General features: G+C 37.6%; 1 protein-coding gene across 1 annotated transcript in view; it reads left to right on the top strand.

Annotated features, from left to right (window-relative positions):
• Window positions 1–13,078, top strand: part of ADAMTS2 (ADAM metallopeptidase with thrombospondin type 1 motif 2) — a 223,481-nt gene that overhangs the window by 6,426 nt on the left and 203,977 nt on the right. Inside the window, exon 2 of the mRNA XM_085237025.1 lies at window positions 4,651–4,704. The gene's annotated coding sequence lies outside the window, so the exon portion shown is untranslated. The remainder of the gene's footprint in view (window positions 1–4,650; window positions 4,705–13,078) is intronic.

The raw sequence follows: 13,078 nt of genomic DNA on the forward strand, positions 1-13,078 counted from the left end.
TAATTAGAAAGTAGAGTCATTGTCTTAATAAATCCTAAAAGCTTCTAGTATCCAACATAGTAGGGATTTTGTGATTAGGAACTACATCTGAAGTAGCCTCCTAGTAGAAGAGAATAAAAGGAAAATATGATCTGTTTAGAAGCTGAACTTTGCATGCTGTAGCAGAAATGCTAAGTCCCAGCTTAAACCAGTGATTGAGCAGCTGGTGGGAACGCAAGGCCAACCCAGGGGAGCTCAGGTGTATGCAGTGCTGTGCACCTGAGTGACTGGAAAGGGTGGAGCCAGGATCTACCCATTCCCAGACCTCATTTAGGGACTGGCAGTGAAGGGAAAGGGATCTTGCGTTTAATTTTTAACCTAATTTTGAAATGCTGTCACGAGGTATGGTATTATCTTAAAAAGATCCAGCTCTGCTGCTAGGTCCATGTTTGCAATGAAATGTATGTAAACCCAACCTGGGAAACCTGCTTTTAGTGTAGTTTTGAGCATGGAGTTCATTACTGTCACTAGCACGCTCTTATTTAGTTTGACTTAAATGTCAGAAAATATTATTCAGGTGCAGAAGACACCAAAGATCACAGCTAACTGATACATTGAATCGTAATTAGCAAGGAGACCACATAAAGCTCAGAAGCTTCTATGTACTAAGAACACAATTGTGGCTTTCTCTGTTTGGCTCTAGGTGTTTGCCTGCTAAGCCTTTATTACCAAATAAGTGCTCAATTTTCCACTATGAGAGCTTGAGATTAGGCCACAGTGTTGCATGAACCAAAGCTTGTTTCTTCACTGCAGCTCAGTCAGTGTGAAGTGTATTCTGTGCTCTGGAAGGGTATCCTGGTTTAACCATCAGCAGGCTTTGTGCAGCCCCATTGTGCTTGGAGAATACCAGAGCATCACTTTTAACTATGTGATAAGCAAATAGTTGCAAAACAGATTAATGTTTTATCTCTTGCTTGAGATAAGAGCACAGTCTATGTCATTGTTAATGAACTCGTGTGGCTACTGGGGGAGCAAACCTTTTTCTTCCTCCTTTACTTTGACACTTGTCCTTGGCAGGGTTTTTTCTAATTAGAGCATTCCTTTTCCTAATTGTAGACAGGACACACACAGGGAACAACGTGACTTTGTAGCTTATGCCAATAAAATGCAATCACTCTTGTTAAAATTGTACCTAAATTTATGTTTTTAAGAAGTCCACCATCATGGCCACTTAAATGATTTCCATTTGTTAGATATTATGGGTGTGATCTGTGAATGGCTCTGCGTCAAACTTTAAGTTATTTGTGTTTTTATTTTGGTGAAGTTTCTGAATTTACTGCGTGACCTTGAAAAATACTCAAGGCACCCAGAACTGAGAAGAGTTTAGCTTCTATTTGAGACAGAGACGTTAAATGTTATCACTTGTTGTACTTATTAGCATCGGATCACCTCTTTACAGAAAAACCTGGAGTACCAAAATCTGTTTATTTAATTGGACATTTTCAGTATAAACAAAAACCACAGCTGAAATCTCATATCAGAGAAGCTGGAAAATACACTCAAGTTTTTATTTAAACACAATCAAAACAACTCAAAGCTCATCTTCTCATTTCTATCTTGAATAAATAAAGAGCATTGCTGGTCTTTCCTAAGCAGATAGCTAGCAAAATTAATGATCTGGTGCACAGGTTTGCATGAAGTGCTGCTGTAAGAATGCCTTGGGGGACCTTTGTGAATCTTTACACAATGACCCTGTTGGCATGTGTTCTGTTGATGTGTTAGGTTGTGTTGGGACAAACAGGATTAACATCTGTTGGGTTCTGAAAATGATTCTCGGAATGGAAGAAATCAGCTTATCTTTGTGGAGTGTTTTTTTGTTTTGATTTGTCACACTGAAGTTTATGTTAACCACAGGAGTGTAAATCTTGGATCATGGCCTGCTCAGGTAGGTCTGACCTGAAATGGAAAGAAAATAGATCTCCCTGAACTCATAATCTTTTCTTTTTTTTTGTGACAGAGAATGGTCAGTTGTGCTATTCCTGTTATAGCTCAGATGGATTTATAGGTTATCAACTTCTGTCTGAGCTCAGTTGTTTATCTGTAAATCTGTCTGAAAACTGCTCCCAGCAATGTCTCTGATATATTGACCTGTGTAGCCATTCTCTAGCTTGGATGTCTCTTGCAGCTCTCAAGATTTGAAGAAAGGTGGAGGAGCGCGTAGAAATAAGTACTGAGGGCTTACATTTCAGTCATATCCAAGCAAACACTCAATAATCCAATGGCCTCTAGAGAAGTCTAATATAACTACTACTGGCTTACAGAGAGCTTTATTTGTTGTTTTCTGGTTAACTAATTCCAGGAGATTCTGAAAGAAGATAAGAAATCAGTTTTTGTGTTTGGAGACCTCAGCCAGCTTTTCTGGCAGGGGTGGAGGCAAGCAGGGAGGATGGCAAGAGGAGTGAATTAATTCTTGATTAGAAAGTGAGAGTGTATGAGAAACACTTGTGGTTTTTGCATCTCTGTGTCAGTAATGTAGGGGCATACTTTCACTTGGCAGTGTGTGGACTCTGTTTTCTGTAGGCTATTCTAAGGGCTAACCAAAGCAAAAAGCCTCTGAGCTATGCTGGAACTTACTCTGTTGGAGTCTACACGCCTGGTGTGGAATACTTCCATACATGAAAAAAGATGAAAACTTTCATAATAAATTGATATTGGAGTGTTATTAGTGTGAAGAGAGGAGCATGCATGAGATTACAACGAAGAAGAGAAAGGGATACATAAATAGAAAGGAAAGCTAAAGCTTGCTAGACAAGGAGCTGATAGTCCAACTCTGCGAAAAGCCCAGAGGAAGAGCTCATATGTTGAAACAGAATGCATAGCAACTCTCCAACCTTGCTCTGTTACAGTGGCTTATGTTAAAAAATGAAATACAGCCATTGGTAGATGCAGCAGGAGCAGGTGACTTAGAGGCACAGGGATGATGAGCAACTCAAGGAATTCTGATGTGTTTTCTAACTCATCATCAGCCAAATAAAAAGTCTTCTGAATTTCAGCCTGAAAATCTCTTACTGTCCTATATGTGATATTCAGTGCCACCAACTGCACCAGCTGTTCAGTTGTCCTCCAGCAGAAAGTGTGGCTCAACATTGCATGGAATTTGATGCTTTTGTCCTTTTTTACTGATAGGTTTCTCTATTTTGTGGTGTTTATTTTTTTTAACCTGGTTTATGTTTTTACCAGAACAGATTGAATTCACAGAGGAGTTAGAAATATGCCAGTGCCAGTACAACATGTGATATTAGAGTAGTTGCAAAAAATCAAAAGTATTACAGTAATTTCTTAACAAATTTTCAAAGACGCTTTGAGCTACGTAGATCAGAAGTGTACCTGAGAGTGATTATCAGGAGATGTGTATCTGTATTGCTGGCTTCCTTGAATTATGTGGAGAAGGTCTTGCTGCAGTCAGTAGCCATTCCTTAATTGCAGACAGTTGCAAATAACTATTCATTTGGATAGAATTTGTAAAGAATGGGCCCCTACATGTTTTTCATCATATGAAAATCATGAGATACCAATACTTCTGTAAGAGAATAAATGATTCCCTACTGACTTTGGTAAATATTAGGATATCTTTGTTTTCTTCAAGTACTCTTCTTGCTGTCAGTCATAATATTGCTAGAATTATTATGCCTTCTGAACACATCTGTGGTAATGCTGTCTTCATTACTGATACTTGGTAGGGCTGAAATAGATTAATTTCTCCGGTATGATGTCAGTATGTCATCACTGATCCCTGTTCTACTGCAGGAAGTAAATGGGAGAATGCAACAGAGATGGTTCAGAGAAAGTTAATGCAACAGAATTATTTCCTCTGAGGAAGAGGAAATGCAGGGCATTAAAATGTTACACTTAGAAAATCGTAGAAACCTGGCTTTTTATGACAGTTAGTTCATTTTTTTCATTTTTCTAATTCCTCCTTTTTATTCTGTCTCTACTTACAAGGTCACTCACTGTTAGTCTGTGACTGCCAACTTTTCCATTCAAGAGTGCATTGTCCACTTTCTGATGCCTTCAGTATTATGAAAGTGTTTGTGAAAAGCCACTCAAAACTCACTTGAGTAGGACTAGCTAAAGCCTATAAGTCACATGTTATTTTATCTTTTTATCTTATTGATTCAGGAGGTGAAAGTGGCATAGTAAAGAAAAGTCAGAAGGGGGAGAAGTAGATCAATATATTGCTAAATTCTTATTGAAATTCTCATGCTTAGAGTGTTCTGGGCAGTTTTACTTCTGCTTAACATTTGCTGAGTAAAAGTCATTGCCCTAGAGATGCAAGATTTATTGACACACAGAGATGAAAATGATTAGCTAAAAGGTTTCTGCATGAAGAGAATCAAAATCATCTGAAACACTGCAGGGTGGATCATATTCAGTAGGCTGAGATACTGCAAATAAGTTATTAATTTCAAAGCTGAAAGATGAGCGTGGTGGTATTATGTCAACTATTTATTCTCTGAATCCTTCATAGGAACCCTAAGGAAATGAAAAAAGCTTTCATTTATGTATCTGTAGGTTTACATATTCTATGAACACACATACTTGTCACAGTTGATAAAGGCATTGTTATCTTTTCATAGATTTATTTTTAATTACATATTTATTAATTTGCAGGTTCCAGCTTTTCAGGAACTGACTGGATGGAATGATCCTGCAGCCCTGGCACAGGTAAGGCTTTATGGCAGTATACTCTGATTCATCAACAATCATGGTCACTCATTTTGCATCTCATGTTAATGAAATGTTGTGTACACTGGTACACTGTATTTAGCTTTTCAAACACCTGAAAGATGTCATCATGATTTGGCTCAGTGTAAGAGAGCCCTCCAGAAGTACTGCACAGCTTCTGCATTTTGGCTGATTGAAGAGTGAGTTGTGTCTTCAGACTTGAGTTTGCCTTGACTTTGTACAGACAGAGGCTAGTGAGCCTGGGAAGTTTAGTTGTTGGAAAGATCAGAGTGAAACGCAATGTGATTTGGTGCTCTCCAAAGTCGAATGTAGGGAAACATTCAATCTCTGGGTGTCAGAAGAACTTACCAATCTTTCTACTGCTGCTTACATTTTATGTCAATAGACTTCTACTGGCAAACTGCAGTTAAGCCACATCTTTCCTCCCTTCATTCAGTCACTGAATGGACAGGAAGCATTGCAGATGGCCCTGTGGAACTCCTGAAGAACACACTGTGTTTGCACTCTAGTTTGCCAGCATCAGTGTTCAGTGTGCATGCTTTCTCATTGCAGAGGCTATGATAAGAACAAAAGGTACTTTAAACTGTGTTGGTGTTCCAGAGGGTTCTGATGGTCTCCAGAATCAGCAATAGGGATCAGGAAGGACACATCTTGCTATTCAGCTTGTCTTGTCTGAAAAGTAGGGCTTTATATATCTTCCTGTCCCTCCTTCTTAAATCTGGAATGTACTAAGCAAAAAGTACCAAATCAAAGAGATTAAATGCAACATGTAATTCAGAGAAAATGAGATGAGAGATTACTGTACACCAGACAAAGCTGGTAGTATTGAATAATTATGTATATTGTTGCAGGAAACATTGTATGAAATTTAATTCTAGGTTTCACGCAAGCTTTAAAGCTCTGAGCAGGTTTTATTTTCAAATAGAAATGATTAAATATAATTTTTCAATACTTTTACATGATTAATGTAACAAGCTGATCTTTCTTAGAGTACATCATAAATACCATCCACATTGGTGTGCTATATATGGAGAGTTTTATTGCTGCAGCACTTTATGAAATTATTCTTTGGGAAATTATAGATAGTCAATGAATAATTCAAGGGAACGAATAAAAGAAAATCTAATAAACTCTGCGTATGATTGAACTTTGACATTATTACAGTAATGTGTATATACAAACCTCACTGCTATTCTGGAAAAGAGATTCAAATAGAGCTTGATTTTTATGAGAAGAGATGTTTTCACTCTTATCCTGTCTGAGAGAAAAAGTGTCATGCTTTTTTCTAATTGGCAACCTGAACACAACCATATTTTTTTTCCAAAAAAGTGAAGAGCAAAAGATATAACAGATAAATTGTCGAGGAAAGAGCAGATTTTTGCCAGGGGTCCCGATCACTGTAGCAATTTCTGGAAGCCTGAAAATACTCCTGTGAATCAGAAAATGAAAACCCTTGAGGAAAGGTATATCTTACAGGACTATAAATTTATTTATTTCTATACGAGGCACAAAAAAGTCAGACAACAGTCATGGCAGCAAGTACAGAAAGGCCCAGCTGGATTGAGAAAAAGGGGCAGTTTTGCTGCTAAAAGCAGCTTTTTCCCTTTGCTATTTTGGCAGAAGTGATGTGGTAGGTGGGCAATGGGAAGAAGGTTTGGTTTTTATTGAGCTGAGAGGAGCTGGATGAAACAATGTGAGAGTCTGAGGAGGTCCCGTATTGTGTTCTCTTATGAGTACAGCTGTACCATACAATTTCCTGTCCATAGGAAATTACTGGACTATGAAAAATTGTTATGAACTCTCTAATGTTTAATTCAGGCATGCAAGTTAAGGTCTCCATTATTACTGTTGAATCACTGCTTTCAGGAAGACTGGACAACTAGAAAGGGTAGGGAGGCATGCTCCCTGAAGCTTAGGGTGGCTTTCATACACTTTTACAATCTTACAGTTACAAAGGGAGAGGGAGCAGGGCAAGAGAGCCATCTCTTTCTCCAGAGGGTTAAAGGTGAGTTAGCACCACAGGTCTGACTGGTTCCAGGTCTGAACTACCCTCAGAATCTTGCTTTCTCCACCTCTTAAATAACTACACGTGGCCTGTAAAGACTGACCTCCTGGCTTAGTACAGAGCTGGTAGGAATGTGATATGAATGCCTCTAGTATCTTCATGTTATGCAGACACTGACTTTGGAGACAGATCTAGGCAAAAAGCCTCATCAAGTCAATGATACTGGAGTCTGGGAAAAAGTGTCAAAATCAAATCCTTGCTGCATTTCAAACAGCTAAAGCAGTTTTAGAGTCTGTTAAAAAATAAAGCTCTTGGGCTCACCATTAGCAGTTTCCTAGAAATATATCCAACTTTTCTTCTTATTTGGTATATAATGTGGGAACAATTATGTAGGTGTGTAGTGAGAGTAACACTGTTTTTAGTAGCAGTACATGAATTTATTCCAACTGGTGGTCTCATCATTTACCTCAGTGGTCCCACATAGCTTCACTTTATCTAGAGATCCAGCCCACTGATTGGTCTGTCCAACTTCCCCTAGTTGGAGAGCTACCTGCCTCTTTATTTCCAATTCATTAAAAAAAAAATCAAAGAACACAAGAAAAATATTATGGGCTTCATGCATTTGTGACTGCACTGAAGGTAGTCGATACACTGTGTTGAAATGAATGCAAATGAGAGTAGGATTGAGTTTGGTGTTCTGTTTGTCCACCTATTAGAAAAGGAAAAGAGTAAGAAAGTGAAAGATGAAATATCAGCTATGTAGTATTCTCACTTACCTGGAAAAAGTTGAGTACTATATTGGAATTGCTTCTGGTTTGTTGCAAAACTTGAAATTGTTTAAATTTAGTTAATTTTCATGACTAATCACAACTTCACAAGCATGGAAAGCTGTGAGTGCCTGGGAATTTGCAAGTGTCTGGGAATTGACTTTCACTAAATTCTATTCATTCTTCTGCTCAGTTTGAGGTTGCAGGTTGATGTTATTTCTTTTGAATTAATGCTTATTTCACAAAGCTGAGGGAATTGTTAGGATTATTACGTGAAGACCTGGTACACATGTAAATGAAATGCAGTGAAGTAAGAGAAAACATCTAATTTGCTTTTGGAAGTTGGGGATATGTTATTTTGGCCAAAGCTTTTATGTAAATATTTCATATATCAGACTTGCTTCACTCTTCTCTAATGATTCTTGTGCTGTATGCCTGTGTAAGGGAACTTGATGAGGAAATCCATGTTGTTTTAAATATGTCACCTTATGTGTTACTGGAATGCTCTCAGCTACGAGAGGTTTAGCACGAGTCTGCCTTACTTTAAGGAATCTAGGGAAATAATTATCCTTGGTGTCAGTGAGTAATGACTGAATATTTTAAGACTCCCATCTGAAACAACAACAACAAAAAAATTGGATTATTGCCTGGTCTAGATCTTTCTTTGTCTGCAAAGAAGAACATAGTTCTTCTTAAATGATCCTCATCAGTTTTTCCATTGTGTTGGGGTAAATAGCAAGAAACTGAACAGCAAGAATTCATGGGGCAGCGCTGCATTTCAACCTGTCAGTGTGAAAGAGAATTTGTTTTTATGTGACTTCCCTTGGTACTTGCAGTGAATACAACACACAGTGGGATCAGTTATCAAAAAGGTGACTCTCTAATGCAAGTTAAAGGCTGAAATGATGAATTCCACATCTGTTAAATAGACCTAATTTCTGGTGACATTATAAACTGAAAAGGGCAACAAGCTCCTTTTTCATTGCACACAGATCTATCTGAAGCAGATTAGAATTTAGAATGTGTTCAGAATTGAAGCTCAAACATCCTTTAGTCTCTGCTGAATGATCAGAAGAATGTGAGCTGGCTTGCTAGGTAAACACTGTCTGACTCTTTGGGATGTTTTCACTCAGGGTGCCTGGTAAGATTTTCTGGACTCATTTAATGATAATGATGGACTCGTGGAGCAGATACCTGGCATCAGTAACTTCTGTGGTAACACCAATTATAAGTTAGCTGATGAAAGCTGCATGCTTTGGTTATGCCAATCCTCTGCATGGCTCAGAAATGTGTACGTGAGCAACTGCTGATACAGTACTGGAGTACATAGTCAAAATCTATCCCTTATCTTGTGACTGCTGTGACCTGCTGTGAAATGATTGCTTGTGTAAAACTTCATGGAAGCATCAGGAAGTCAGAACTGACTTAATTAACTTTAGGCATTTGTGTTCAGGTATAAGAAATTGAAAATCATGTTTGAAATGCATTCCTTTTTTTAAAGAATGTGGCGCAACAAAATATCTTGGTTTGATACATTGTGTCGTAATTACTTTGAAACATCACTTTTTAGTTTCTTTCTGTGGGAATCTTCCACGTCAGTTTAATGAACACTTTAGAAGTCCATTTCTGTTGAAGGAAATGATGTTAAGTTTCCTATTTCTGCTTTTCTGAGGCATCTGTTACAGAACACATCCCACCTTCCCCCCATTCTTTCCATTTTTACTTATTTTGGAGATATATTCCACCTTTGCAGCTAAAATAAATTTGGAAAATATTTGTAGTATCTTATTATTTGGATTTCTAAGTGTTACTCATGTGCACTAGTTAAAATACTCTGCCATGGGTAGACTTCCAAGTCTTTGGTTTAGCAACATATTCAAAGAGATTATGATTGCTCAAAAGCTTTCTAGCAAAAATTGTAGTTTTGGGATAGTCTTAGGCCTTTTGTTTATCTTGTGGTTTATATAATCTGCAGCAACTCTACACTACATTTTCAGAGAAGTTTTTCTCATCCAAAAAGAAATAGTTTGTTTTTCATAAGAGCCAGAACTAGACTGAACAGCTGGAAATTAGCATGGTAACATCCATGGAAAAATCTGACATCTTCTGCAGTGCCTTCATCCCAACTGTTACCATCTCTGGTAAGGAAAACATGATCACAAAGACACCACACAGTTGTCTTTCCAGAACTATGTAGCTGGGAACCATTGCAAGAACTTGTAGAATAGATGTTCTTTTAATACATTTCTACCAAGTAAATATATTTCTCAAAGTCAGGGCTAAGAAAAGGACAGTAAACAGAGCTCTAGTTACAGCACAGAGTAATATTTTCCAGCATTGTTACATTTTGGTTTCTCCTACTTCCTCTCAAAAGATTTTTTTCTGAATTATGACATATTTCCATGTCCTCACAATTCCTTTGATAAATATCAGCACTGATTTGTGTTCAGTGAAGCACAATTTCCCCTTTTCTACGTAGTCAAAGGCCCGGTGCTGCTCTGGTGTAAGGAAGTCTTCCTTCCAGCAGCACTGAAGCCTGCAGCAATCACATTCTGACACTTGGAAAATAATGATTCAGCAAAATTCTAACATCACTTAGAGGAACGTGCTGAGGTCTTTGTGACTTTTGAGAGTGAAAATGTAGTAAAAACAAAAATGGGGAAAGCTGAGGGATCAGATCCTCACCATGGCATTACTTTGATCATACATTTTCCCTAGGATTTTTTTCCTTCTGGCTCTTGTTTTATTTTTGTTCCCAAGGATACCACTTCTGGCTTTCACCTTACACTTTTGCTTTATAGATTTTAATTAAAATCCCTTTCCCAGAATGGAAGAGAAATGATGAGTATGAATTTTTAATGAAATGTTTATTTTTATGAAATATTTATACTTTTTCATTCTACTCTACTTTTTTCCCCCTGTCATTTTGGGATAGCAGGTTCTCGAAGGGCTTTTGTTTTGTATTTTCAACTAAAGTTTGATAACATCTGATGTAAATAGCTTCTGACAACCCAAGGGTTTAGTTGGGTCATACCAAAGGTAGTGACCCAGAGAACAGCTTCTCTGAGAAGTGCCGTCAGCCTTGTTTTCTCATGTAACCAATAGTTTAATAGGCAATGTGGTATTGCTCTTGTTTAATACACTGAGTTTTACATTGCAAAAGCAACAAAGCATTCTTACATTCTCTTTTAGGATGTAGAGAAGATGAAAGCGGTTGCCAAATTTTTGTATTGTTGGGACCAGGAGTCCAAGCATCAATCATGTAATGGTTTTTGCACTGAGTTTTGAGCAACCTGGTAGAGAGGGAGGTGTCTCTACCTGTATTATGGGGGTTGGATGATCCCTTCCAACTCAAACCATTCTATGAGTCCTAATGATTCAGTTTCAACAGCACAAGCAGAACTTCATGTCCATCTCTCCAGGTATACTTGTTAGAGACTGACAGTTTATTTCTAAGAAAATTTCTCTTCTGTTTTCTCTTTTCTAATTGAGTGATAAGATGTCATGACTTTATAGCCATTTCAAATATCCACGTAATCCTATGTGCAGTGGGAGCAAAAAGAGTTTTTATGCAGAAGGTGATGATTAAAGAGGGCGCATTTAGGAGCAGCTGAAGGAAGAAAGGCCTTGTAAAGAAAGCCCCACATCCTGAGCTCTGCTCTCAGGGTTTGTGAGAAGTACCCTTGCACAATTTGTCCTGTATTATCCTGAAAAGAACATTATGGAAGGTTCATTCAGAGCCAAAATAAATAAATAAATAAAATAAATAAATAAATAAATAAATAAAAAATAAAAAAATCATGACTTATCTTTTAACCCAAAAAAGAACTTGCTTCTCAGATTGAAAATAAATGAATAGGAGAGGTGCTTCTTTGCAGTCAAAGCAGAGGTGAAGCATGTATTGCCTAAGAAACTTCCTCAGAGGACATCAGGTTTCCTCCAGCTCAGGGGAAAGCATGGAGGCCTGTGTTCCTGTGCAGCTCTCACGTTAGCAGTACGCATCCAAGTCAGTGCCAGAAGTAAAGTCTTCAGCTGTGAGATCACTCTCAAATTCTCATAAAATCACTGCCTTCTTTTCTCATCATGTCGTGTCAGAGCAGTGCAAACATCTATGCCATTTAATGAACTGTGATGCTAACTCATTGGTTCCAGGCAATAACTTTTTACTTACCTCTACTATACAAAGATTAATATTAGGATGATCACTTCATCTGATTATTATTTTTTAAGCTGTTCCAATTTTATGGATGTTGTATGAATAAATTGTATTTGTTCTTCTTCCCCTTGCAAGCACAATTCCCTAATATTAAATCTTCCAACATCCTGCATCCTTTCTAACAGGGTGTGCTGTTGCTGGGCAACACCAGATTTGCTCTTTAAAATTATCCAGGTTTCTTTACTCAGCTTTGTGAGTTGGTGCAGCAGGGAAGCAGTAACAATGCTTTAAAATATATGCATTTTTATCTCCAATTATTAGTATTTCTTGTATTTTGGCCAATGTGGCTATACATTTGTGGCTGTACATTTAACACATTTTCACATTTTTAAAATTCTGCATGTTCATTTTTGTAATTATGTAACTGTACTTGTGTAACATACATTAACTCCTTGTACACAGATGCAAGGAGAGAGCAAAGCTATAACATACACCTATGTAAGAAAACTTTATCAGAAAGATTTATCAATTTTTTTTCTACTGAAATCATATCATTGCTTCCTTCTGAATTGTTTGAGTGCCCCTTAACCTTGTGCACCCCCAACTGAATAGATATCATAAAAGCTGACAAAACATTCCTTCCTGATATTAAAATTGAGAATATAGGAAATATTTTCTGTAGACTGAGTTATTAACTATTTCAGCATGGGATACAATTTTAAGCCTAGACCACAGGACTGGGTGAATCTCAAATGTCTTATTTTCAGTGTCAATTTTTAATGACACCAGCAAAAACTTTCACCTGTAAGATTTCCTTTGAGTAAATAGATCCTGTGAATAATATGGTCATACTCCAGCGAGGTGTTAAAATGTTTGTGTAAGACTCACATAAAGCCAATTGGGCTTCACTGACCCTTTGATTCAGTAAAGCTGATTCTGAGCTCGTGCTGTGGAGGTAACTTTAATGTTTTTAGACTTGAGCATTTCTATGGAATGAAGCATTTGCAGGAAAATGAAGCTGCTCTTAACTGGATCTAAGATTTTTGCAGTATTTGGCATTGCAGACTTGATGTTGCACCACAGCGGTAGACTTAGAGGAAGTGTTTTCATTGCTGGTAATGGGAGGAAGGTCAAGGACATTTTAATGATAATATTTGCTAATTTTGGTAGGGCAAATGATTGATGTCACTTTTAAAGTGACTTTTAGTCAATATGAGATTATGAGTTATCCTTTGGTATTGAATCCTGTGCTCTGATCCTTTGAAAGCAGGATCCTATTGATTTTTGAGGGAGCAAACAAGGATTCTTTCTGGCTATTAGAGCTGATTCCTGTTGTCCACCACTGTTTGCAGTAGTCAGGTTTGCTGATGATGGGTTACAGCTGGTTGGACACTTAAAGTTTCTCATTTGGGAAAGAGCCATATT

This window comes from Meleagris gallopavo, chromosome 15, assembly GCF_905368555.1.
Source record: "Meleagris gallopavo chromosome 15, MGAL_WU_HG_1.1, whole genome shotgun sequence".
Taxonomy (NCBI): Eukaryota; Metazoa; Chordata; class Aves; order Galliformes; family Phasianidae; genus Meleagris; species Meleagris gallopavo.